At 44.5% G+C, this 24,719-nt stretch overlaps 1 non-coding gene across 1 annotated transcript; it reads right to left on the reverse strand.

Annotated features, from left to right (window-relative positions):
- Window positions 1-7,791: 7,791 nt before the first annotated feature.
- LOC112444942 (U6 spliceosomal RNA) lies at window positions 7,792-7,900 on the reverse strand. Its single transcript, XR_003033349.1, has one exon. It is a non-coding gene; the product is annotated as a U6 spliceosomal RNA (small nuclear RNA).
- Window positions 7,901-24,719: the final 16,819 nt, after the last annotated feature.

The raw sequence follows: 24,719 nt of genomic DNA on the forward strand, positions 1-24,719 counted from the left end.
TTTAAAAATAAAATAAAATTAAAAAAAGAAATATTTAGAAGAAAAATCCAAATATATAGTGAATATACTTGATAAAGGAATGGAAAAGTAATAAAGATTTGATAATAAAAAAAAGAAGAAAAATAACATGTATTTGTTAACATAAGAGCATCTAAATATGTACAGCAGATATTAACAGACATTGAGGAAGAAGCTGACAGCAGTACAATGATAGGAGGAGAATTTAATAACTCATTACACCAATGGGCACATCATCCAGACAGTACATGATGACTCCCATTGTACAGAGGAGCGACTGAAGCTTGGGTTGGTTACTGGTCTCACCCATGGTGAAACAGCCTATATTTGGAATGGACAATGTCACACCCAGTTCTGCTCACCCCTAAAATGTCCACTTCTTCATTTCTGCAATGCTAGATCATAGAAGATTCCAGTTGGGCCAGATGGAAACCCTGGAGGATAAAAAAAAAAAAAAAAAGAATACTTTGAGGCAGAAAGACAGATTTAAATTTAACCTAAAGAAGAGAAAAAGGTAAACTCTCCATGCCATGTCAAACTGCATTATACCATTCATTGCATGCCTGCCATTGGCAGAACATCCCTCACTGAGGTTAACTCACCAGGTCTGATGTGGTCGGGGTAGGGATGCTGCTCAGACCTCAGACTTGATGGAGAACACAAGGAGTGACTCCAGAGCGAGAAGTTTCTGCGTCTATTCTTTGGTGCTGGGGCATTTTATGGAACTTTTTAAACCACATCTTCTCTCCTTTCAACTGCTAACTTCCAATCAGTAGGCATTACCTGATTGGATTCCAGAGCATCCCTCAGGTTCATCCTGATTGGGTTACTGCCAGTCTCCAGATGAACTGATTGAGTCAGATCATCATTCATGAAAGAAAACGAATTGGGGGAGGGGGAATCCAGGACTTATTCAGTGATTCACTATATAAAATTGATTGAGTTTTGTTAATATGGCCACTGAAATAAAAAGATGCTTACTCCTTAGAAGAAAAGTTATGACCAACCTAGACAGCATATTAAAAAGTAGAGACATTATTTTGCATGAAATGTTCCCTTGGTATTTCTAATTTTCTTGAAGAGATCTCTAGTCTCTCATGCCCTATTATTTTCCTCTATTTCTTTGCATTTTTCACTTAAAATGGATTTCTTATCTCTCCTTGCTCTTTTCTGGAACTCTGCATTCAGATGTATATTTTTCCTTTTCTCCTTTGCCTTTCAGTTCTCTCTCTCTCTCTTTTTTTTTTTTCCAGCTATTTTTAAGGCCTCCTCAGACAACCATTTTGCCTTTTAGCATTTCTTTTCTTGGGGATGGTTTTGATCACCACCTCCTGTACAATGTTACAAACCTCTGTCCACAGTTCTTCAAGCACTTTATCTATCAGATCTATTCCCTTGAATCTATTTGTCACTTCCACTGTATAATCATGAGTCTTCCCTGATAGCTCAGTTAGTACAGAGTCTGTATGCAATGCAGGAGACCCAGTTCCATTCCTGGGTCCGGAAGATCCACTAGAGAAGGGATGGGCTATCCACTCCAGTGTTCTTGGGCTTCCCTTGTGGCTCAGCTGGTAAAGAAATTACCTGAAATGTGGAAGATCTGGGCTTGATCTCTGTGTTGGGAAGATACCCTGGAGAAGTGAAAGGCTCCCCACTCCATTATTCTGGCCTGGACAATTCCATTGACTGTATTGTCCATGGGTCTCAAAGAATCGGACACAACTGAGTGACTTTCACTTTTTTGATTTAGGTTAGACCTGAATGGCCTAGTGGTTTTCCCTACATTCTTCAATTTGAGTCTGAATTCGGCAAGAAGTTCATGATCTGGCCACAGTCAACTCCCAGACTTGTTTTTGCTGGCTATATAGAGTTTATCCAATTTTGACCACAAGGAATATAATCAACCTGTTTTGGTATTGACCATCTGGTGATATCCATGTGTAGAGTCTTCTCTTGGGTTAATGGAAAGGGTGTTTGCTATGACAGGTGTCTTCTTTTCACAACACGCTGTTAGCCTCTGCCTGCTTCATTTTGTACTGCAAGGTCAAACTTGTCTGTTACTCTTGACTTCCTACATTTTCATTCTAGCCCCCTATGATGAAAAGGTCATCTTTTTTTGTTTTTAGATCTAGAAGGTCACATAGGTCCTTATACAACCGTTCAACTTCAGCTTTCAGCGTTAGTGGTTGGGGCATCAATTCAGTTCCGTCACTCAGTCGTGTCTGACTCTTTGTGACCCCATGGACCACAGCCAGGTTTCCCTGTCCATCACCAACCCCTGGAGCTTTCTCAAACTTATGTCAATCACTGGACATGTCCATGGTTGGGGCATAGACTTGGATTATTTTAATGTTGAATGGTTTGCCTTGGAAAAGAGCCGAGATCATTCTGTCATTTTTGAGACTATACCCAAGTACTGCATTTCAGACTCTTTTGTTGACTATGAAGGCTACTACATTTCTTCAAAGAGATTCTTTCCCATAGTAGTAGATATAATGGTCATCTGAATTAAATTCGCCCATTCCTGTCATAGCTGAAGGGATGAGAAGGACTCCTCCAATTGTCAGATCACATAAATGTTGGAAAAGGCTGTGATGTTAGTGGAAATGTGGAAATTTCAAAATTCAAGGTGGTGATGTTCCTCTGGGATCACAGTTACTATGAGATCAAAAAGAAGAATGTTTTAAAGTTTAAATGAATTTTCTGAAAATAACTCAAGGCCTGATATGGAAGCTAAAAAAGTGGTCAGACTCCAAATTGGTCATTCTTGAGTATGTGGGAATCTAGGGGATACTTGTAGAACGCTTCCTGCCTGAGCACTAATCAGCTGAGGGAATTGTTTCCAAGGAAAATCAGACACAGAAACAGGTGTAAGTGGCTACATCAAATTTTATTTAGGACAATGATAATACAGATAAGGATAGCTTAGCATCTCAGGTCATCCAACTTCAACAGATACAGGTGGTAGGGACTCACAATTCAGAAGCAGTGTGTTTCTTGGCTGGTAATTTCCTATGAGGAGGAATCAGGTCTGCAAAGGATCTTGGCTGAACCAAACTAGTAGATTTTTTGCTGAGGGCAGCCCAGATGAACTGGATACTAATAGTGGGCAGTGAGGAAGTTTGATCAGATTCTTGGGGAGACCAGATATCAAGATCAGATCAGATCAGTCGCTCAGTCATGTCCAACTCTTTGTGACCCCATGAATCGCAGCACGCCAGGCCTCCCTGTCCATCACCAACTCCTGGAGTTCATTCAGACTCAAGTCCATCAAGTCAGTAATGCCATCCAGCCATCTCATCCTCTGTCGTCCTCTTCTCCTCTTGCCCCCAATCCCTCCCAACATCAGAGTCTTTTCCAATGAGTCAACTCTTCGCATGAGGTGGCCAAAGTACTGGAGTTTCAGCTTTAGCATCATTTCTTCCAAAGAAATCCCAGGGCTGATCTCCTTCAGAATGGACTGGTTGGATCTCTTTGCATTCCAAGGGACTCTCAAGAGTCTTTTCCAACACCACAGTTCAAAAGCATTAATTCTTCGGCGCTCAGCCTTCTTCACAGTCCAACTCTCACATCCATACATGACCACAGGAAAAACCATAGAACTAACATCCAAAAAAGATGTCCTTTTCATTATAGGGGACTGGAATGCAAAAGTAGGAAGTCAAGAAACACCTGGAGTAACGGGCAAATTTGGCCTTGGAATACGCAATGAAGCAGGGCAAAGACTAATAGAATTTTGCCAAGAAAATGCACTGGTCATAACAAACACCCTCTTCCAACAACACAAGAGAAGACTCTATATATGGACATCACCAGATGGTCAATACCATAATCAGATTGATTATATTCTTTGTAGCCAAAGATGGAGAAGCTCTATACAGTCAGCAAAAACAAGACCAGGAGCTGACTGTGGCTCAGACCATGAACTCCTTATTGCCAAATTCAGACTTAAATTGAAGAAAGTAGGGAAAACCACTAGACCATTCAGGTATGACCTAAATCAAATCCTTTATGATTATACAGATATCAAGAGTGGGTTTTTTTGCTGAACGGACTTAGAATAATTATTCAAACTGGATTTTACAAGGAAGCCGTCTGATAATTCGAGGAGAAGGATCACGAGCCTGAATAAATTTTGGTGAAACAATGCTTTCCCTGCCTCACTTGTGTAACCCAGTGAGCAGGTGCATCTAGCGGGGACTCGGTAGACATTCTCCCTCAGTTCCACTTGCCATCTCCTCCTACACTTTCCTTTGGAGACAATTATTTCACTTGCCATGTGAGTAAACAAAGGTTATTGCAGCCCAAAGGCCGTCATCCACTGCAGCCCCAAGACAGTGTGCCCTGAGGGCAGTTCAAGGAGGAGAAGAAGGTCGGTGTCCTGAGGTGGTACCATGAATGTCACATGGATGACTTCAATAAGACCAGACTCCTGCCTCTTTCCATACAGAGAAAAAGAAAAAGAAAAAATTCTCTGGTGGTCCAGTGATTAAGAATCCACCAGTCAGTGCAAGGGATACAGGTTAGATCCCTGGTCTGGGAAAATCCCACAGGCTGCAGAGCAACTAAGCCCAAGCCCCACAAGCACCGGACTGGGGCCTGGGAGCCGTGACTACTGAAGCACACACACCCTGGCACCATGCTCTGCAACGAGAGAAGCCACCAAAATGAGAAACCAGTGCATTTCTACTAGAGAGTGGCCCCTGCTCACCACAACAAGAGAAAGGCTGTGCATAGCAAGGAAGACCCAGAACAGCCAAAATAAGTAAATTTTAAAATTAGAGAAGTAAATAAATAAAATTCAAAATGCATGAAAATTAGTGAGTTGTATCATTTTTATCATGTGCAATAATTCTTTGATATTTTCTGATTTTTTTAACACCAAATGATCTTATATACTGTAAGGTAAGGTAAGTCACCTCAGTCATGTCTGACTCTATGCGACCCATCAGGCTCTCCTTATAATTTTTTTTTCCTCCTTATAACTTTTGAACAGTTCCTTCGAGCTACCTGAGAAGCCACCTTTCTGCCTATACTCTGTAGTCACCAAATAAAACATACTTCTCACCTTTTAGGTTGTGTATTTGTCATTTGATACGCTCTTCTGAGACCTTTTCCCAACACACATGTCCTGGCCCCACTCACCTGAGTTCCAGGAGTTACATGGAAACTGCCAATGAAAACATTAGCCACCCCCTGAAAGTAGAGAGAGATTTTATTTGGTAGCCGTGTTTAGGACCCAAGCCCAGGAGACAGAATCTCAGTTGCTCTGAGAAAACTGCTCCAAGAAGGCAGGAGGGGGAGTCATGTGATAAAATTTGTAAAAAGGGAGAGGGCAGTCTGAACATCAAAGATTGTTGTTGTTCAGTCACTCCATCTGACTTTGCAATTCCAGGGGCTGCTGTAAGAAAAATCAGATTTCAAGTGAAGGAATTTAGCATACTGCATATGGGAAGATGCAAGCCTCTGGGCTCACTGAATTCATTCCTTTCATATGCACCTCAGCTCTCTGGGGCCAAATCCTGTTCCCTTGTTCAACTTAAGGAGTGGTAGATGCCCCAGATGGCTGCTTCTTTCACCCTCTGAGCTCCTCAGAGATCACCATGGGGAGCAGTGACATCTGTTGGATTGGAGGTCTGGGAGCCCTCATTCACATTTGGATGCCAGAAATCTCTGGTGACTGTGTCATTTCTTGTTTATTGAAATGGCAAGACATGTCTTCATTTCATAAAACTTTCTGTACCTTCTATTCAATAATATTGTGAACCAAAAACTGCTCTAAATATAATGTCTACATCCTAAAGGAAATCAGTCCTGAATATTCATTGGAAGGACTGATGCTGAGGCTGAAACACTAATACTCTGGCCACCTGATGCAAAGAACTGACTCATCTGAAAAGACCCTGATGCTGAGAAAGATTGAAGGCAGGAGAAGGGGACCACAGAAGATAAGATGGTTGGATGGCATCACCGACTCAACAGACATGAGTTTGAGGAATCTCCGGGAATTAGTGATAGACAGGGAGGCCTGGTGTGCTGCAGGCCGTGGGCTCACAAAGGGTTGGACACGACTGAGCAACTGAACTGAACTGAACTATTAAAAATATCCTTGGAAATCTTTCGACTCAAAATTTTATTGATCTACATATTTTTTTAAAGAAACAATTCTTGTTCATTTATGGTTAAAATCAGTTTTTAAATCACATTTGTTTTTTGAGTTTTCTAAGCAAGTACAATATTTTTAAATTACCCACATGACTTCTTAAAAATAGTATATTGCCTCAATTAACTTTAGAGTGTTTTCTATATAAACCACTGTGCAAATATTTATACTCAATGATATTACCGGAAGACACAATTTTTTAAATATGTATTTATTTAATTATTTGGCTGCCCTGGGTCTTAGTCATGCACACACGATCTTTGATCTTCCTTGTGACCCTCTGTGTGGGTATTGTGTGTGTGTGTATGCCTGTATATGTTCAGTTTGCTCCAACTCTTTGTGACCCCATGAACGGTAGCCCACCAGGCTCCTCTGTCCATGGAATTTTCTAGGCAGGAGTACTGGAGTAGGGTATCATTTCCTTCTCCAGGGGTTCTTCCCGACCCAGGGATAGAACCCATGTCTTCTGTGTCTCCTGCATTGGCAGGCAAATTCTTTGCCACTGGGCCACCTGGGAAATCGGAGTGATCATTCAGTTGTGGCATGCAAATACTTAGTTTCAGGATATGAAATCTAGTTTCTTGACCAGAGATTGAACCAGGGCCCACTGTGCTGGGAGCATGGAGTCATACCCACAGGATCACCAGGGAAGTTCCAGGACAGCAAGGTTTATTGAAAATTCTAAAGTATACAGTCCTGATTACAAAACGGATTTTTATTGTGAGGTGCTGTGGCCAGGGAAGCAGGTAGGGATTGAAAGTGGTTGATGCACAGTTTGGGGAAAAGAAACTAGAGACAGAATTAAAGTTTCAAAGATGGAACTGGGGGACTCAAGACTTCTTGGATCAAGAGCCCTATTCTTTGGGGCCAGGTCACTTTTTTTAGTGTCTCAGCACACAGAAAGTGTCTGTTGTGCTATGATAAAATCAGTCCTGTGTCCCTGATCACATCTCCCATTGCTATATTTTGCTTTTATTCTTTTCCCATGGGGTTTTTCTCATGGCTTAGCCAGAGCAACAGGTGGCTGACTATTAACCCCTGCACTCTGGTCTGATCTACAAGCAGCTGGCCTAGAGACCTGAGGCTCAGAATGTCTATCACTGAAGATGAATCCAGTCTTTCCTACTCCCTCCCATCCCCTGCCCCCACCCTCACCCCCACCCCCGCACTGGCTACTGGAACAGTCTGGATGAATCCTGACTCATTGGTAAGCACATGTAATATATGAGTCCAGTTTCAGCATCCAGGTTTTTCTTTCCTCTGTTGTAAACAACAGTGGTTGAGTTCAAGGGATGAAGACTCATGCTATTCATGAGGAGGGAAAAGACTGTAAAAAAAAAAAAAAATTGTGAGGTGCTTACATAATAATGAGCTCTTGTTCAACAACTCCAGAGCCCAGCCCTCAACAGGCAATATCTCATTTTGTGAAAGTCACTCAGTCATGTCTGACTCTTTGTGACCCCATGCACTATACAGTCCATGGAATTCTCCAGGGCAGAATACTGGAGAGGTTAGCCTTTCTGTTCTCCAGGGGATCTTCCCAACCCAGGGATTGAACCCATCTGAATTGCAGATGGATTATTTACCAGCTGAGGCTCCAGGGAAGCCTAAAAAATATGGAATGCTTCATGAATTTGTGTGTCATCCTTGTGCAGGGGCCATGACAAACTTCTCTGTATTGTTACAATTTCAGTATATGTGCTGCCAAAGTGAGAGCAAATATCTCATTGGATCCTACTAAAAATCCCATAAACTGTACATGCATCATTATATTCACTGTGGGGGAACCAAAGATCTGCCTAAGGTCCTCTAAGCCCTATATCCCCTTCCATCAGTTCAGAAACAACTGCAGCCTCTGAATCCTTAGCAAGGAAACTTTTTATTTGTCTCCATTAGTTTAGACACACTGTGAGGGTTAAATTTATGTGTCAACTTCACTGTGAGTTGAGATGCCCAGATCACAGGTCAAAGATTAACACTAGGACAATCTGCAAGGGAACTCCTGGGAGAGATTAGCATTGAAATCAGTAATTGAGTCAAGACATCAGCCCTCACCAGTGTGGGTGGGCATCACTTTATCATCTGGGGGCTTGGATGGAACAAAGGCAACTGTTCGCCTTCTCTCTCTTCTTGGCCATGAATACTGGAGCTTCTAGCTCTTGAACCTGGAAACTCCAGTACATACACAACTGGCTCCCTGGTTCTCAGATCTTTAGTTTTGACTTAGAGCTACACCATCACTTCCACTGCTATCCAACCTTAAGATTAGGTCTGAATTATACCATTAAGATTATGTCTGAATTATACCATTAAGTCAGAGAAGGCAATGGCACCCCACTCTAGTACTTTTGCCTAGAAAATCCCATGGATGGAGGAGCCTGATAGGCTGCAGTCCATGGGGTCTCGAAGAGTCGGACACGAGTGAGCGACTTCACTTTCACTTTTCACTTTCGTGCATTGGAGAAGGAAATGGCAACCCACTCCGGTGTTCTTGCCTGGAGAATCCCAGGGACGGGGAAGCCTGGTGGCCTGCCGTCTATGGTGTTGCGCAGAGTCGGACATGACTAAAGCGACTTAGCAGCAGTAGCAGGATACCATTAAGAACAGAGCGCGGGTGGCTGCCGCGGCCCACAGAGCGTGGCGGAGAGAAGCTACCCCCACGTCTGAGGTCAGGGGAAGAAGCCAGGAGGACCCCCATGCAAAGGGGCGGCGACCAAGAGGAGCTACCCCAAGTCCGAGGTCAGGGGCGGCGGCCGAGAATGCCAGGCTGCGACACCGCAGGAGCAGCCGAGAGGACTTACCCTGCGTCCGAGGTCAGGGGCAGCGGCCGGGAGGAGCTACCTCACATCGAGGTCAGAGGCGGCGGCCGGGAGGAGCTACCCCAACTCCGAGGTCAGGGGCAGCGGCCAAGAATGCCAAGCTGCGACAGTGCAAAAGCGGAGAGGAGCTACAGCCACACGAGGCCAGGGGTGGCGGCAGGGAGGAGCTACCCCCATGCCCAAGGCCACGGGCGGCGGGGGGGAGGAGCAACCCCACGTCCAAGGAGCGGTGGCTGCTCAGGCCCAGGAGGGCCTAGAGGAGCTATTCCACGTCAAGGTCAGGAGGGGCGGTGGTGAGGAGATACTCCTCGTTTTAGAAAAGGCAGAGGAACCAGAGACCAAATTGCCAACATCCGCTGGATCATGGAAAAAGCAAGAGAGTTCCAGAAAAACATTTATTTCTGCTTTATTGACTATGCCAAAGTTTTTGACTGTGTGCATCACAGTAAACTGTGGACAATTATGAAAGTGATGGGGATAACAGACCACATGACCTACCTCTTGAGAAATCTGTATGCAGGTCAAGAAGCAACAGTTAAAACTAGACATGGAACAACAGACTGGTCCCAAATAGGAAAAGGAGTACATCAAGGCTGTATATTGTCACCCTGCTTATTTAAATTCTATGCAGAGTACATCGTGAGAAATGCTGGACTGGAAGAAACACAAGCTGGAATCAAGATTGCCAGGAGAAATATCAATAACCTCAGATATACAGTTAACATCACCCTTATGGCAGAAAGTGAAGAGGAACTAAAAAGCCTCTTGATGAAAGTGAAAGTGGAGAGTGAAAAAGTTGGCTTAAAGCTCAACATTCAGAAAACGAAGATCATGGCATCCGGTCCCATCACTTCATGGGAAATACATGGGGAAACACTAGAAACAGTGTCAGACTTTATTTTTTGGGGCTCCAAAATCACTGCAGATGGTGACTGCAGCCATGAAATTAAAAGACACTTACTCTTTGGAAGGAAAGTTATGACCAACCTAGATAGCATATTCAAAAGCAGAGACATTACTTTGCCAACAAAGGTTCGTCTAGTCAAGGCTATGGTTTTTCCTGTGGTCGTGTATGGATATAGAGTTGGACTGTGAAGAAAGCTGAGTGCCGAAGAATTGATGCTTTTCAACTGTGGTGTTGGAGAAGACCCTTGCAAGTCTCTTGGACTGCGAGGAGATCCAACCAGTCCATTCTGAAGGAGATCAGCCCTGGGATTTCTTTGGAAGGAATGATGCTGAAGCTGAAACTTCAGTACTTTGGCCACCTCATGCGAAGAGCTGACTCATCTGAAAAGGCTCTGATGCTGGGAGGGATTGGGGGCAGGAGGAGAAGGGGACAACAGAGGATGAGATGGCTGGATGGCATCACTGACTCGATGGACGTGAGTCTGAGTGAGTCTGAGTGAACTCCAGAGTTTGTGATGGACAGGGAGTCCTGGTGTGCTGTCATTCACGGGGTCCCAAAGAGTCGGACACAACTGAGTGACTGAACTGAACTGAAGTGAATACCATTAAGATTAGGTCTAAATTATACCACAGCCTTTTCTGGTTCTCTAGGCAACAGATAGAAGATGGTGGGACTATGAGTTCAGTTCAGTCATTCAGTCGTGTCCAGTTCTTTGAAACTCCATGGACTGCTGCACGCCAGGCTTCCCTGTCCATCATCAACTCCCAGAACCTACTCACTTATGTCCATCGAGTTGGTGATGCGATCCAACCATCTCATCTTCTGTCATTCCCTTCTCTTCCTGCCTTCAATCTTTTGCAGCATCAGGGTCTTTTCCAAGGAGTCAGTTCTGTGCATCAGTAGCCAAAGTATTGGAGCTTCAGCTTGAGTATCAGTCCTTTCAATGAATATTCAGGACTGATCTCCTTTAGATGGACTGGTGGATCTCCTTGCAGTCCAAGGGACTCTCAAGAGTCTTCAACACCACAGTGGGACAATAGAGTCTGTAATCATGTCAGCTTCTTCTGAAACTATGTATGTGTCTGTACCAGGTGAATCTTGAACAACACATAGTTCAACTGCTCAGGGTCACTTAGACAAAGATTTATTTTGTTAACAGTAGTTAAAAAAATCATATGTAGTTGACTGAATCTGAGGATGATGAACAGAGGATAGGGAGAGGTGACTGTGAGTTATATGTAATACATAACATATATTTCTTTTACATTTGAACATTCTGATGTCCAGACAAGCTACCCTTGACTTTTCTAATAGGGAGAGACTGGAACTGTAATGGAAACTAACAACCTATTCTGATATGATCAACCACCCAAACTGATATAAATCTAGAATGTGGTATGGAAATAAAATCCATGTCAATTTTTTTTTTTTTAACGTTTTAGCATTTTACTAAAAAGACTTTGAATGTCTGGTCACAACTCAATTATATCTCCTCCTATATCATTTCTATAATCACTCCTATATCACTTCTATATACCACTCCTATAATTGATTATATCGATTATAACTCCTCCTCCCTGACAGGCATGGAACAGTGAGAACCAGTCTCAATCTTGTTGGCAGTGTGCAAAACTTAACAGAACCGAGGACCTCGCCTTTGACAGTGAAGGACACACAAAGGCAAGAAACTGACTTAACACCGACTGATAGAAGCATGAAGAATACCCATGCCCAGGGTCATGGCCTGAGTCAGCAGGGAGAGCCCTGCAGAGAGCTCTTCATTCCAATAGTTCATCGGATGCTGTGTTACCCTCTGTGTGTATCAATCCACTGAACAGCCAAAGAAACAAGCAAGGAGGTAAGAGTTGCCCCCAGGAGGCTTACATTACATGGTGGCTCAGATGGCAAAGAATCTACCTATAGTGCAGGAGACCAGGGTTCAAGCCCTGGATCGGGAAGGTCCCCTGGAGAAGGCCATCGTTACCCATTCCAATATTCTTCTCTGGAGAATCCCATGAACAGAAGAGGCTACCCTTTAGGGGTCTTAAAGAGTTGGACACAATGGAATGACTAAGCACGCATGCACACACGCACACAGAACAATATATCATGGAGGACAGCAGTTGGTTTTCCATGAGCGTCTCTTTATTTACTTATCTTTTAATTCATTTTTATTGAGTAGATTTGCATTACAATGTCATGTTAGTTTGTTGCTTAACAACGAAATAAGTCATATCGATCTGTTTATCCACTCTCGTTTTAGATTTCCTTCCTGTTTAGATCACCAAGAAGATAACTTTCTTCCTGACAGTTTCTTTACAACTATCTTCCCAAGGATAATTGCAACATGTGGGTGTCCAGCACGTATCCAGGTGTCATATGAGATTCTAGAAGCACATGTCCATGCCAGTTCTACCCCTCCCAGAGTCTACATTTGCACAGCAACCCCCACCCCTGAGGATCGCTGTTCCTTTTCACATCCACATTGAGCACATGTCTGAAACAATGCTGTTTTCCCTCCATGATATCCCCATGTTTTAGATTTCAGTTTCCAAGCACACAGAAGAAAGCTCCTGATGGAGCCAGTGCTCTAGGCAGGGGCAGTATACCTGTGTAAAATGGGCAACCGGTGATGCCCTCACCACAGGGAGGACGGGGCTGAAGCTAAGCCACAGGCCCTGGGACATCCTGAGGCTCTCAGAATCTCCAACAGCTGAGCCCGAAGCTCGGCAAGTCTCGCTTCCAGGAAAATACCCTGAGGTCTGTCACTCTCCTGAGGGGCAGGATGAACGCTCTTGCATTAAACCGGGCAGCCCAGTGGGCTGTCGGACCAGCTTCTCCATGACAGCCTGGACAGGAGGTTTCCCACCCAGACTGAAGTGCCTGAGCTGGGAGCAGTGGCTCAGGGCAGACAAGATGGCCTCCACCTGGGAGTACTTGATCCCACATAGACCTAAGTCCAGTCAGTCCTGCAGGGTGGCTGCAACTTTCTCTAGCAGAACGTGGAGGACCTCAGGTCTAAAGTTAGTCATGGTGACCCCACTCAGATCCAGGCCCTTTAGCTGACTGATGTTTGGGCTCTGGGACTGGTGGGTCGAGTCTGATTCTGTCAGCCAGCAGTTGGTTATTGACAGGTTGTTCAAGGGGGACGTCAGGCACCTGGGGAGAAACCAAATAATTAGTTCTTGGAAACTGGAGTGCTAGGTTGCACACACGCGATAGACAAATGGTTTGTACAGAACTAACATTGGTCTGACCATCAATTCAGGGTCAATACACTGATTGTCACGTCTCATGCTAGGCTGAGCACTGTCACCTTCACTGCAGGATTAAGTCACGTCACAGAATCTGGAAGGTACACCTCCTCATCTATCAAGTAGAGTCAACACATCCCACTTCCTTATGGATGAATGAAGGTCATGGAATCACTAGAACAGTGAGAGCCAGAGAGAGTCTCCATCGAGTATGGACATCACTGAATATTAGTGTTGGGAGATGAGATTTAAAAATGATTCCAGTTAAGGCTTCAGTCGAGGTTGAGCTCTAGATGCCTATATCTCTGGCCAGGGTGGCTCTAGCGAGGCATGCATAAGGAACCAACTTACACAAGATCCCACAACATGAAATGTGATGCCAGACCACATACATCCTTACATACATCCCTGCATCGTCTTCAACTTTCTATCCCTTTTTATTATCCTTTTCTCAGCTTGATTAACAGCACCTCCAGAATCATGCTTTTCCCACATGTTAATTAACAGGTCCACTGTGGGCACAAACCTGTGGAGCACAGAGCTTCTCTTCAAGAATGCTTGGATCTGATGCAGTTTCCTCACTTCAATGTCATTTCTAACTTACTTAATTTTATCATTTCAACATAGACACCTCCACAAAAGGAGGGAATTACAAATGCTGGGATGCAAACATCCCAGTCAATCCTCTGTATCTCCCCAGCCAGGTATCTCACAAGAGCCATGAGACCAGTTCAGCCCCCTACCCCCTACATTTGTGTGGTTATGGGATGCCATGCTTTAGGAGAGTGCAAGAAAGGAGAGGGTACTTTTGAAATTCTAGGGTTGTGTTCAGTGTTACCCAGCTCATTGTCCACTCTCACCTGAGCATGTGGTTCAGGCATCCTTCAGGGAGGGAGGGAGGGAGGGAGGGAGACTCTGGATGGAGATCCAGGAGGTGGCCCAGCCTCAGGAACTGAGAGGTAATTTGGACAAAGTGATCCTGCTCCTGCTTCATGAAGGCAGTCAGGTGGATGGGAGAGAGGCAGAGTCTCTGTCTTTCCCAGAAGAAGAGCAAACATGGCCAGCATGGGCATATGCCAGGGCCAATTCCCACTCACCTGGACACATCCAGCTGCATCATGCTCAGGATCTTCACAGTGCCATCCACGGGCATAGAGACAGTCTTCAGCTTCTTGCTGCGCAGGTGGATGGAGGATTTACTCTGCTCCACCCACCTGAGGATGTAGGTGAGGAAGTTGTCCAGAGTCCTTTTCTTCAGGCAAAGATCTATAAAAACCTTCAGTGGAGCCAAGTGCTGCTTTGTGGTTGAGCTCTGCTCAGCCACTGGTGCCATATGTGAGCCTGAGCACCAGACCACATGCTCCAGAAGTTCTGGCCAGTATGTCGTAAATCCAGGACCCTCAGTTTGCGCCTCGTAGGGAAAGGAGACTAACTGGGATGCATTCAAATCTTCACAGAATAAAAAAGAAAAAAAAAAAAAAAAACAGCCTCATAATTTTACAACAGCCTGCCCACCTCTGCTGTAACTTAACATTCCTGATGTCATCTGCTGCCTTGCTCCCTACCTCTCTGCCTCACTTTCCTCCATCTCCCTTTGCCCTCTTATCCTTCCTATTCTTCCACTTTAGTAACTGATGCATGACTTTGAGGAGGTAGGGAATGTTCTTTCAGGCTCCCATTCACTAAAGGCACTCATATACTTCCAGAAGCTATTTCCCTTAGCATGCAAAGGCTTCTTCATTGCCATCTTCAGAACCCTTTCCATCCACTTGCCCTCAACCCAGCTGTCTCCTCTGGGACACCCAGGATTTTATCAGGGTGCCTTGATCACACTCACCTGGAATGAACCTTCTGGGCCAGCAGGACATCAAGTGCTTCCAGAACTGCTTGTTAGGGCCCCACATGAGGCAGGGAAATGAGGCTCCCCAGAGGCAGACAAAGGGAAAGGCTTGCACCATAGGCTCAGGGTCTCAATGTGTCTCCCATAAAACACCTCCATGAAGAGGGGTGGGAAGAGGTCCCTGGGCAGATCCTCCAAAGCAGAAAAGGCCAAAGCGTCATTCCTCAGCAGGTGCTTTCCTGCCAGATCCAGGAATCTGGGTGGGTTCCAGACATTCGTCCTGACTCTACAAGAAAAGGAGTCCCGTGGAAACCACCAAGGAACAAGGCATCCATGTCAGGCCAAGCAGCAGCACACCTAAGACAATCTCCCAACCTTTCAGAAGGACCTACTAGGTCCAAGGTCACTGCTCTGGCAGGGGTGGAAGTGCCTCAGTTAGCCCATATGACACTCTGGCCAAAGAGGAAAAAAGACAATCACTAGCCTGTTCAGTTCCATCCATTGCTTTGCATGATGCAGGTCCCACTAGAAAGTGGGTACCTAGAAGCCTGAGAGTTCACTCCAGTCTTTGTTTGGGGAAGAGCTGCACATCATCCTTAGAGCCCTACATTAATGGGCAGATGAGAGTCATGTGGACCAGCACAGCGCTAACCTCAGTTACCCCCAACATGAATGCCATTGTGTCAGAATATCTTAAATTTCATGAAATAAAATTCTAAATGGATGTTTTTCATTAAAAATATCTCCTTGGTAACTGCTAAGTCACTTCAGTTGTGTCCAACTCTGTGCGACCCCAGAGACGGCAGCCCACCAGGCTCCCACGTCCCTGGGACTCTCCAGGCAAGAACACTGGAGTGGGTTGCCATTTCCTTCTCCAATGCGTGAAAGTGAAAAGTGAAAGGGAAGTTGCTCAGTCATGTCCGACTCTTAGCGACCCCATGGACTGCAGCCTACCAGGCTCCTCCATCCATGGGATTTTCCAGGCAAGAGTACCAGCTAAAGCACAAATCAAAATGTTTGAGATTCAGGCAAAAATACACTGCTAGGCAAAATCAAGGCATGAAATGTGTTCATGTGAGAGAAATGTTTCTTTGGAAAACTCTCACTACATCCAGAGATACAGGCCACCCTTCAAGGCTAGCTATTCAATGGTAAAAAAGGGTTCCTCATATGAGGGAAGTGACTTCCTGCTCTGATGTGTCTGGAAGGTGCTCAGACCTCAGACGCATGGAGAACCCAGCTGGTGTCTCCAGAATATGAAGATTCTGCATCTCTTCTCCAGTGCCTTAGACTTTTATACAACATTTATTCACATCATCCTTCTGTCCCACTGCTAACCCAGTCAGAAAGGGATACATGTATAGATTACTGAGTACCTGTTGGGTTTATCCTGATTGGATTATCATGTTTCTCTAGGTTAGTTGACTGAATCTGATACACATTCAAGAGGCAGAGAAAGATGGGGTGGCTGGATCACCAAGGACCTGTTCACTGATTCACAAACACACTATTTGGGGTGATATTAAGGTAGTGAAGGAGGGCTGCCCTGTGGCTCATCGGTAAATAATCTGATGGCAGTGAAGGGATCGGGGTTTGATCCATGGTCGGGGAAGATAGCCCAAGTCGAGGAGCAATGAACCTGGAGCCCCACAACTACTGAGCCTGTGCTCTAGAGCTGGGAGCGAAACCACTGAAAGTGACGCCCTCTAGAGCCCACTCTACAGCACAGAGGGCACCCCTCTTGCCTCAACTAGAGAAAAGTGTACTCAGCACTAAAGACCTCGGGCAACCAAAAATAAATAAAACAGTTTTTTTTTTTTTTAAGGTAGTAAAGGAGAGTGGCTCAGAGCAGACAGTCATCTTAGTGTGTTTTCTTCAGAAAGTTGGGATCAGCACAGCAAACTGCATGCAAAGATTCAAGGTAAGATGTGAGAAGAAGAAGTAAAAAATCTGTCATCAAGACTTTTCCCAAGACCAAGAGGCTCAGAAGGTGGGCCCTGCAGGGCATTTTGAGAACTTGGAGTCAGAGAAGAAATCAACGTGGGCCATTCCCAAACAGTCATCCAGAGGCAGCCGCTACCAGGAGACATATACCTATTTCTTTATGTGTTTTTCTCACTAAGGACATTTTTCAAAAGGCAAATTTCCCCAGCCATTTCTCCAGAATCTTAGAAGCCAAACCATAATTTTATTGGCCCCTTTCCAGTGTATTTACATCACTACTCAAACTTAGCTTGGTCACAAATTCTGACCAAGGTGATGGAATTAGGCAGATAAATAAAATTCTGTTATTTTCTTCATAAGTACCAACACCTTTTCTGCACTAAGTACAGAAGCTCTCCTTGGTGTCTAACATTTCTGCTACATTCAGGGATGACACCCACTTTGGGCTGCATCACACAAAGATACCTTTGAAGTTTAAGGTCATACATAAAGGGAGATGCTTTCCCCATCTCCAAGAGTTTCCCATGCTCCTCTCCCAGCCCATTTATTTGATGCCCAAGCAATTCTTACATACCACTAGCTACCAAGGTGACGACTCTGCTAAGTATGTCCTCCCACTTGGTCTCTTTGGGGATGATCCCTTTCACCATATTTCTGCCATGGGTATGAATAGCCTTAGCATAAGAAAGGGTTTAATGGATTCAACTCAATAGGTGTTTTAAATCCCAGGTCAGCAATCCCTTTTGTTAATAACATGCAATTGAGTGAGATTAGTAACAATAATAAGCATAAATGTCTCTGTTACTGAACAGAAACTAAGTGAGCCACCATGTGGGCACTTCTTATTCACTCCTTCAGATAACCTTCAGGGAAAAGGTAAACTTTACTTATATTTTTGCCCATTCTAGGATAGTGAACCAAGGTCACTGCTCAGTTCAGTTTGGTTCAGTCGCTCAGTCATTTCTGACTCTTTGCAACCCCATGAACCACAGCACACCAGGCCTCCCTGTCCATCATCAAATCCCAGAGTCCACCCAAATCCATGTGAAATTTTAATTGAGGAGAGACCTAAAATCACAGAAATCTTGAAATTTAAAGATTGAAATTAACCAGAGTGAACAGCAAAACTTTTTGTTGAGTGTATAAAGAATACTTCAGTTCAGTTCAGTTGCTCAGCCATGTCCAACTCTTTGCAACCCCATGAAGCGCAGCACACGAGGTTTCCCTGTCCATCCCCAACTCCCAGTTTCCACCCAAACCCATGTCCATAGAGTCAATGATGCCATCCAACCATCTCATCCTCTGTCTTCCCCTTCTCCTCCTGCCCTCAATCTTTCCAGCATCATGGTCTTTTCCAATGAGTCAGCTCTTCCCATCAGGTGGCCAAAGGACTGGAATTTCAGCCTCAACATCATTCCTTCCAGTGAACACCCGGGACTGATCTCCTTTAGGATGGACTGGTTGGATTTCCTTGCAGTCTTAGGGACTCTCAAGAGTCTTCTCCAACACCACAGTTCAAAAGCATCAATTCTTCAGCACTCAGCTTTCTTTATAGTCCAACTCTCACATCCATACATGACCACTGGAAAAACATAGCCTTGACTAAACAGATCTTTGTTGGCAAAGTAATGTCTCTGCTTTTTAATATGCTGTCTAGGTTGGTCATAACTTTCCTTCCAAGGAGTAAGCGTCTTTTAATTTCATTGCTGCAATTGCCATCTGCAGTGATTTTGGAGCCCAGAAAAATAAAGTCAACCACTGTTTCCACTGTTTCCCCATCTATCTGCCATGAAGTAATGGGACCACGGATAACATGATCTTAGTTTTCTGAATGTTGAGCTTTAAGCCAACAAGAAAAAGAAAATTGTATTTAAAATTCTTTTAGTTAATCTAATCTTCAGTTTCAAAATAATAGTACATTACTACCATGTGATCTAATAAGAGTCATAAATACCACACTATCCAGCAAATCCATTTCTGAGGATTTATGGAAGAAAACAAAAAGACTAACCTGAAAAGATACATGCACCCCAATGTTCATTCTAGTGAATATGATTCTGTGTCCATTTATTGGAAGTTAGTCCGAGATGCAGGTGTATGTCTTGAAGGAGTCAAGGGGTAAACTGCTGCCTATTTTTCTAAGATTCAAACTCACAGATTTCTTCTGGTGTCCAGGCTCATTTCTTCCAGGTAGCATCAACTGAAAGGCAGGTCTGGCTGCCCACTGCTTGAAAGTCTACTCCAAAGGTAAGGTTGGTCTAAAGGAAAGTCCGCTTTACTTTGGAGACCAGTAATTGTCAGAGAGGGCCCACATGTCCAAATTCCCACTCCCCACTGATAATTTGAGGGTGAGCATTTTTAAATGGGGAGTTTAGGGTGTGTAGGAGAAAGGAAAAGGCTCCACACAGAAACAGCACCGTCAGCTCCAACAGTCATCTTGAAATTGGTCATGAGGTTGTCTGACTAGCATCATTTGATTGTTTTAAGTACAGTTAATTTTCAAGTCTAGAGTCATTTATATTTTTCTAGTTTCTCTGAGGCCAGTTCTTGGAATTGTGCCACTTATGGCACAGACAGTCTGGTTGTCATGTAGTTAACTTCTGTCAGGCGGGGCTTCTAGTTTCTACAAAACAGGTCAAAGCGTATGGCTCAGAATATTATGCATAGTCTTTGGAGAGGAATTAAAGATTCTTGACTTTGCTTAATGACTAAATTATTATTATTTTGTTTAACTGCTTTTCCTTTGTATCTGGGTTTTCTCACTTCTTAGATGACATTTATTCTTTGACTAAAGTTTTTCTTCAGACAAAAGACAGGCTGATGACATTATGGGTGGAGGGAAGACGGAGCATAGGGTTCTGCTCTATTTCAGGGGTAGGTGAGAGAGGCAAATACCTCTAAGAGTCAGGACAGTGGAGTCAGTCAAGAGAAAAATTAGATTCTCTAAGAATTGTGCAAATTTATCTGATGTTTGTGCATGTATAATGCAATATGAGATAAAGATTTTGATGAAAACTTTTCAAGTGACTGTCTATCATTTGTAAATACATTGATACAAAAGAGAAACTCTTAAAGGAGTCTCTTTGCAGGGATGAGTCAGTGCTGCTGTCCATGTGCCAACTTATGAACCCAAAACTTGGTCCAGAAGCCATCACTGGACGTATGGGCTGGCTCAACCACTTTCAAGATGAGTTTGGTCCATTGGTGGAACCACACATTGGGGTCTTTAAATAATGATTCTGTATTGTCAATCTTAACCTCTTTACCAATCTTCAATTTAAATATTTAAAATCATATTTCTACCAAGATAATACGGACAAATCCACCTGAAAGTTGGTGAAATGATAATGGGATTCAAGCCTATTATGCTTTTTTTTTTTTTTGTATAATGAGAGAAGACTCTGAAAGAAGGGTCCCTTAAGACCTGGAATCATTCTTAGATATGTCAATTGCTCACGTGCATGAGTCACGTGCATGCTCACCACTTCAGTCATGTCCAACTCTTTGCGATCCCATGGACTGTAACCCAGCAGGCTCCTCTATCCATGGGAATCTCCATGTGAGAATGCTGCAGAGGGTTGCTTTGCCCTCCTGCAGGGGATCTTCCAGACCCAGTAATCGAACGTGTGCCTCCTGTGACTCCTGCACTGCAGGTGGATTTTTTACCTCTGAGCCACCAGGGAAGCCCCAGAGTCACAGAGAACTATAAATTAGTTCAGGACATTTGAATTACAAGTTAAATGCAAATAGAAATTATGATAGTGTACTTTACGGTTAAAAAAATTTCCCCTAAACATTCTTGGTAGTTAAATGTGTTGGTTGGTGATGCCATCCACCGTCTCATCCTCTGTTGCCCCCTTCTTCTCCTGCCTTCAATCTTTCCCAGCACTAGGGACTTTTCCAATGAGTTGTCTGTTTGAATCAGGTGGCCAAAGTACTGGAGCTTCAGCTTCAGCATTAGTCTTTCCAGTGAATATTTAGGACTGATTTCCTTTAGGATAGACTGGTTTGATCTTACATTTCAATGGAGGAAGTTTAGGCCTTAAAAATCATGGTTATCTAGGAGCTCACCAAATTTCCCAGGGTGCAGAAAGCCCTGTGATACCAAGGAATCCTGGCAGCTTCTGAAGGGAATTGGACCCAGGAGGGAGGTGATCTCCTGCCTGCCCAAGGCTAATCTGCCCACAGTGGTGCTGGGCCCCAGTAGACTCAGCCCTGGACTCAAGGGGTGGCTACCCCCTGGGACCTTCCTTCAGGGCAGGAAGGGACCCTGCAGACCTTGGAGATGGCAACACTGGGCTCTGTGTTCTTGTCCCTGCCTCTATAGGCACTGAAACTCTAACAGTCCAATGTGGTTTTGTCCAGAGACGGAGCTTTACCCTGAGGCCCCAGACCAGCTCGTGTACCTGGCACATCTGGGAAAGTGGGGGTGAGGCTCTGCTCAGTACAGAGTCCCCCTTGGAGGATGTGCAGGAGTGGGCAGGGGAGGGGGGCTGAAGGGGTACCAGAGCTGCTCTTAACACTCAGAGTCTGCGACCCTCACCTCCAGGGCCTGCACCTCCAGGGGAACCAGTGGGCTCCACTCCTGTATAGAGGGGGCAGAATATCTTGGAAGGGTTCCAGGACTGAGAATTCAAGAATTCCTGCCCTTCATTGAAAGAGAAGCTGCAGACAAGAAAAGGGGAGACTGAGAATCCTGAGAGCTGAGTCCCTGACCCCTGCTTTCCTCCTGTTGCTGCCCCATACCTGTCCTTCTACAGTGAAGGGATCAGAAGTACAGGCTGGGCAGGTTCTGAGAAGGAAGGTCTAATGAAGTAGAGCACTGGGTCATGCTGGCAAAAATGCAGAAATATCTCGGCGGCTGAGTTGCTAGACTCCTGGCTTCAATTTCGTTTCTAGGGGAAAGGGAGAAGCTGTCTGGCCATCAGTGAGCAGTGTCTCCCTCTCTTCTCTGTGAGTTTTTCAATCAAAAGATATGTTTAGATTTGCCAGGATAGAAATCCACTTAACATTTTGTGGGTGTGAATGAACTGTGGGTCAGTCATTTTAGAAGCACTAAATCTAATCTTAAATTAGATCTTTTATGATTTCAGTTTTATTCCCAGTTCATGACTGGGTAGATAAGGCAACAAATACAGATTTATAATTTTAACAAATGCCATCTGCTTCTATTAGAAAATTCAGACTTTGAACTTATATTGATCTAGTATTTGTATTTTTCTGCATCTGTTTTTAAAACTTTTAATTTTGTATTGGCATATAGCTGAATAGCAATGTGGTAAGCCTTTTCTGGTGATCTAGTGGTTAAGAATCCACCTGCAAGTGTAGGGGACATAGGTTCGATCCCGGGTCTGGGAAGATCCCACAGGCCATAGTGCAACTGAGCCCATTTGCCACAGCTGCAGAGCCAATGAGCTGGAGCCTGTGTCTGCAAGAGAAGCCACCCCAATGAGAAGCCCGCACACTGCAAGGAAGAGGAGCCCCACTTCCTGGGCTAGAGAAAGCCCTTGGTCAGCAATGAAGACCCAGTGCAGCCGAAAACAAAAAATAAGTAATCATAGAAGTACTGTGATAGTTTCAGGTGAGCAGCAAAGGGACTCAGCCCTGCAGACACGTGTGTCCATTCTCCTCAAACTTCCCCCCCCATTCGTGCGGCCACATGACACTGGGCAGAGCTCCATGTGCTCTACAGTAGGTTCCTTGTCTGTACATTTATAAAAAATAAAATATTTCCCTAAGACATCAAGGAGTAAGATGAACTCTCAAAACTCATCCCTTTTCATATATAAGAACACAACTACTTCTGTGATACTAACAGTGCATGAAAGCCAAAAAAGAATATTTTTCATTTTCAGCCAAGAATATTTAGAAAAGTTTAATGAGATCATGATGGTTTACGCTCAGTTTCAAATATATAAATAAACCAAAATATTAAAAGTAATGTCGGGGAAGGCGCCAAGATGGCGGAGGAGTCGGACGGGGAAAACACTTTCTCCCCCACAAATTCATCAAAAGAGCATTTAAACGTCGAGTAAATTCCACAAAACAACTTCTGAATGCCGGCAGAGGACATCAGGCACCCAGAAAAGCAACCCAACTCCTCGAAAGGAGGTAGGAAAAAATATTAAAGACAATAAAAGAGACAAAAGAGGGAGGGACGGAGTTCCGTCCCGGGAAGGGAGTCTTAAAAAGAGAGAAGTTTCCAAACACTAGGAAACCTTCTCAATGCCGAATCCGTGCCGAGCTTTGGAAGCACAGAGGGCAACATAACAGGGAGAAAAAATAAATAAACAATTAAAACTCGCAGATTGCGAGCCCTACGGTAACTCCCCCAGCGGAGAAGCAGCGCAGACGCCTGCATCCGCCATTAGCAAGCGGGGGCTGGGCAGGGAGGCGCGGCGCGGGCTGCATTACTGAGAGTAAGAATCTGGCCTGAATACCCTGAGCACTATCTGAGCAAAATAATTTGGGCTAGCAAACCAGACTGTGGGATATCTACCATGCGAAAAGCCAGCCCTAACCTAAGACACCGTCAGCCCGCGCACGGAACAAAGGACTAAACAGAGAGAGCCGGCTGCAGACCTTCCCCCCCCACCGGTGACAGGCAGCCAGAGCCGGAAGGGGGCAATCGCAGCCCCAGAGAGACATTATCTATAAAACTGGCTTCTTTGCCAACTAAAACTTATTGGGGGTCTGGATGGTCAACATCTGCCTGAGAAGGTGCGCCGGTTTTACACCCAGATAACCGAGTGGCGGGGAGGCGATAAGTCGCAGCATTGGCACTCACCAAACACCTCATCACCTGAGCTGCTTGGACCTGGGAAGAGCACAAAACGCAGGCCCAACTGAGTCTGCGCCTCTGAGGACTACCTGAGTGCCTGAACCTGAGCGGCTTGGACCTGGGAGGTGCATGCAACCCAGGGCCAGCCTCGGATTGTTCCCGGCGGAACAACCTAGAGCCTGAGCAGTGTGGGCAGGGAGGCTACATGCTCCGTGAGCGGGGGCAGACCCAGTGTGGCTGAGGCACTATGAGCGCACGCCAGTGTCATTTGTTTGCAGCATCCCTCCCTCCCTCCCCACAGCGCGACTGAACAAAGAGAAGAAATACAGCTCCACCCACCAGAGCACCGACACAAGCTTCCCTAACCAGGAAACCTTGACAAGCCACCTCTACATACCCACACACAGCGAGGAAACGCCACAATAAAGAGAACTCCACAAACTGCCAGAATACAGAAAGGACACCCCAAACTCAGCAATTTAAACAAGATGAAGAGACAGAGGAATACCCAGCAGATAAAGGAACAGGATAAATGCCCACCAAACCAAACAAAAGAGGAAGAGATAGGGAATCTACCTGATAAAGAATTCCAAATAATGATAGTGAAATTGATCCAAAATCTTGAAATTAAAATGGAATCACAGATAAATAGCCTGGAGACAAGGATTGAGAAGATGCAAGAAAGGTTTAACAAGGACCTAGAAGAAATAAAAAAGAGTCAATATATAATGAATAATGCAATAAATGAAATTAAAAACACTCTGGAGGCAACAAATAGTAGAATAACAGAGGCAGAAGATAGGATTAGTGAATTAGAAGATAGAATGGTAGAAATAAATGAATCAGAGAGGATAAAAGAAAAACGAATTAAAAGAAATGAGGACAATCTCAGAGACCTCCAGGACAATATTAAATGCTACAACATTCGAATAATAGGGGTTCCAGAAGAAGAAGACAAAAAGAAAGACCATGAGAAAATACTTGAGGAGATAA

This window comes from Bos taurus, chromosome 29 (genome assembly GCF_002263795.3).
Source record: "Bos taurus isolate L1 Dominette 01449 registration number 42190680 breed Hereford chromosome 29, ARS-UCD2.0, whole genome shotgun sequence".
NCBI classification, from domain to species: Eukaryota; Metazoa; Chordata; class Mammalia; order Artiodactyla; family Bovidae; genus Bos; species Bos taurus.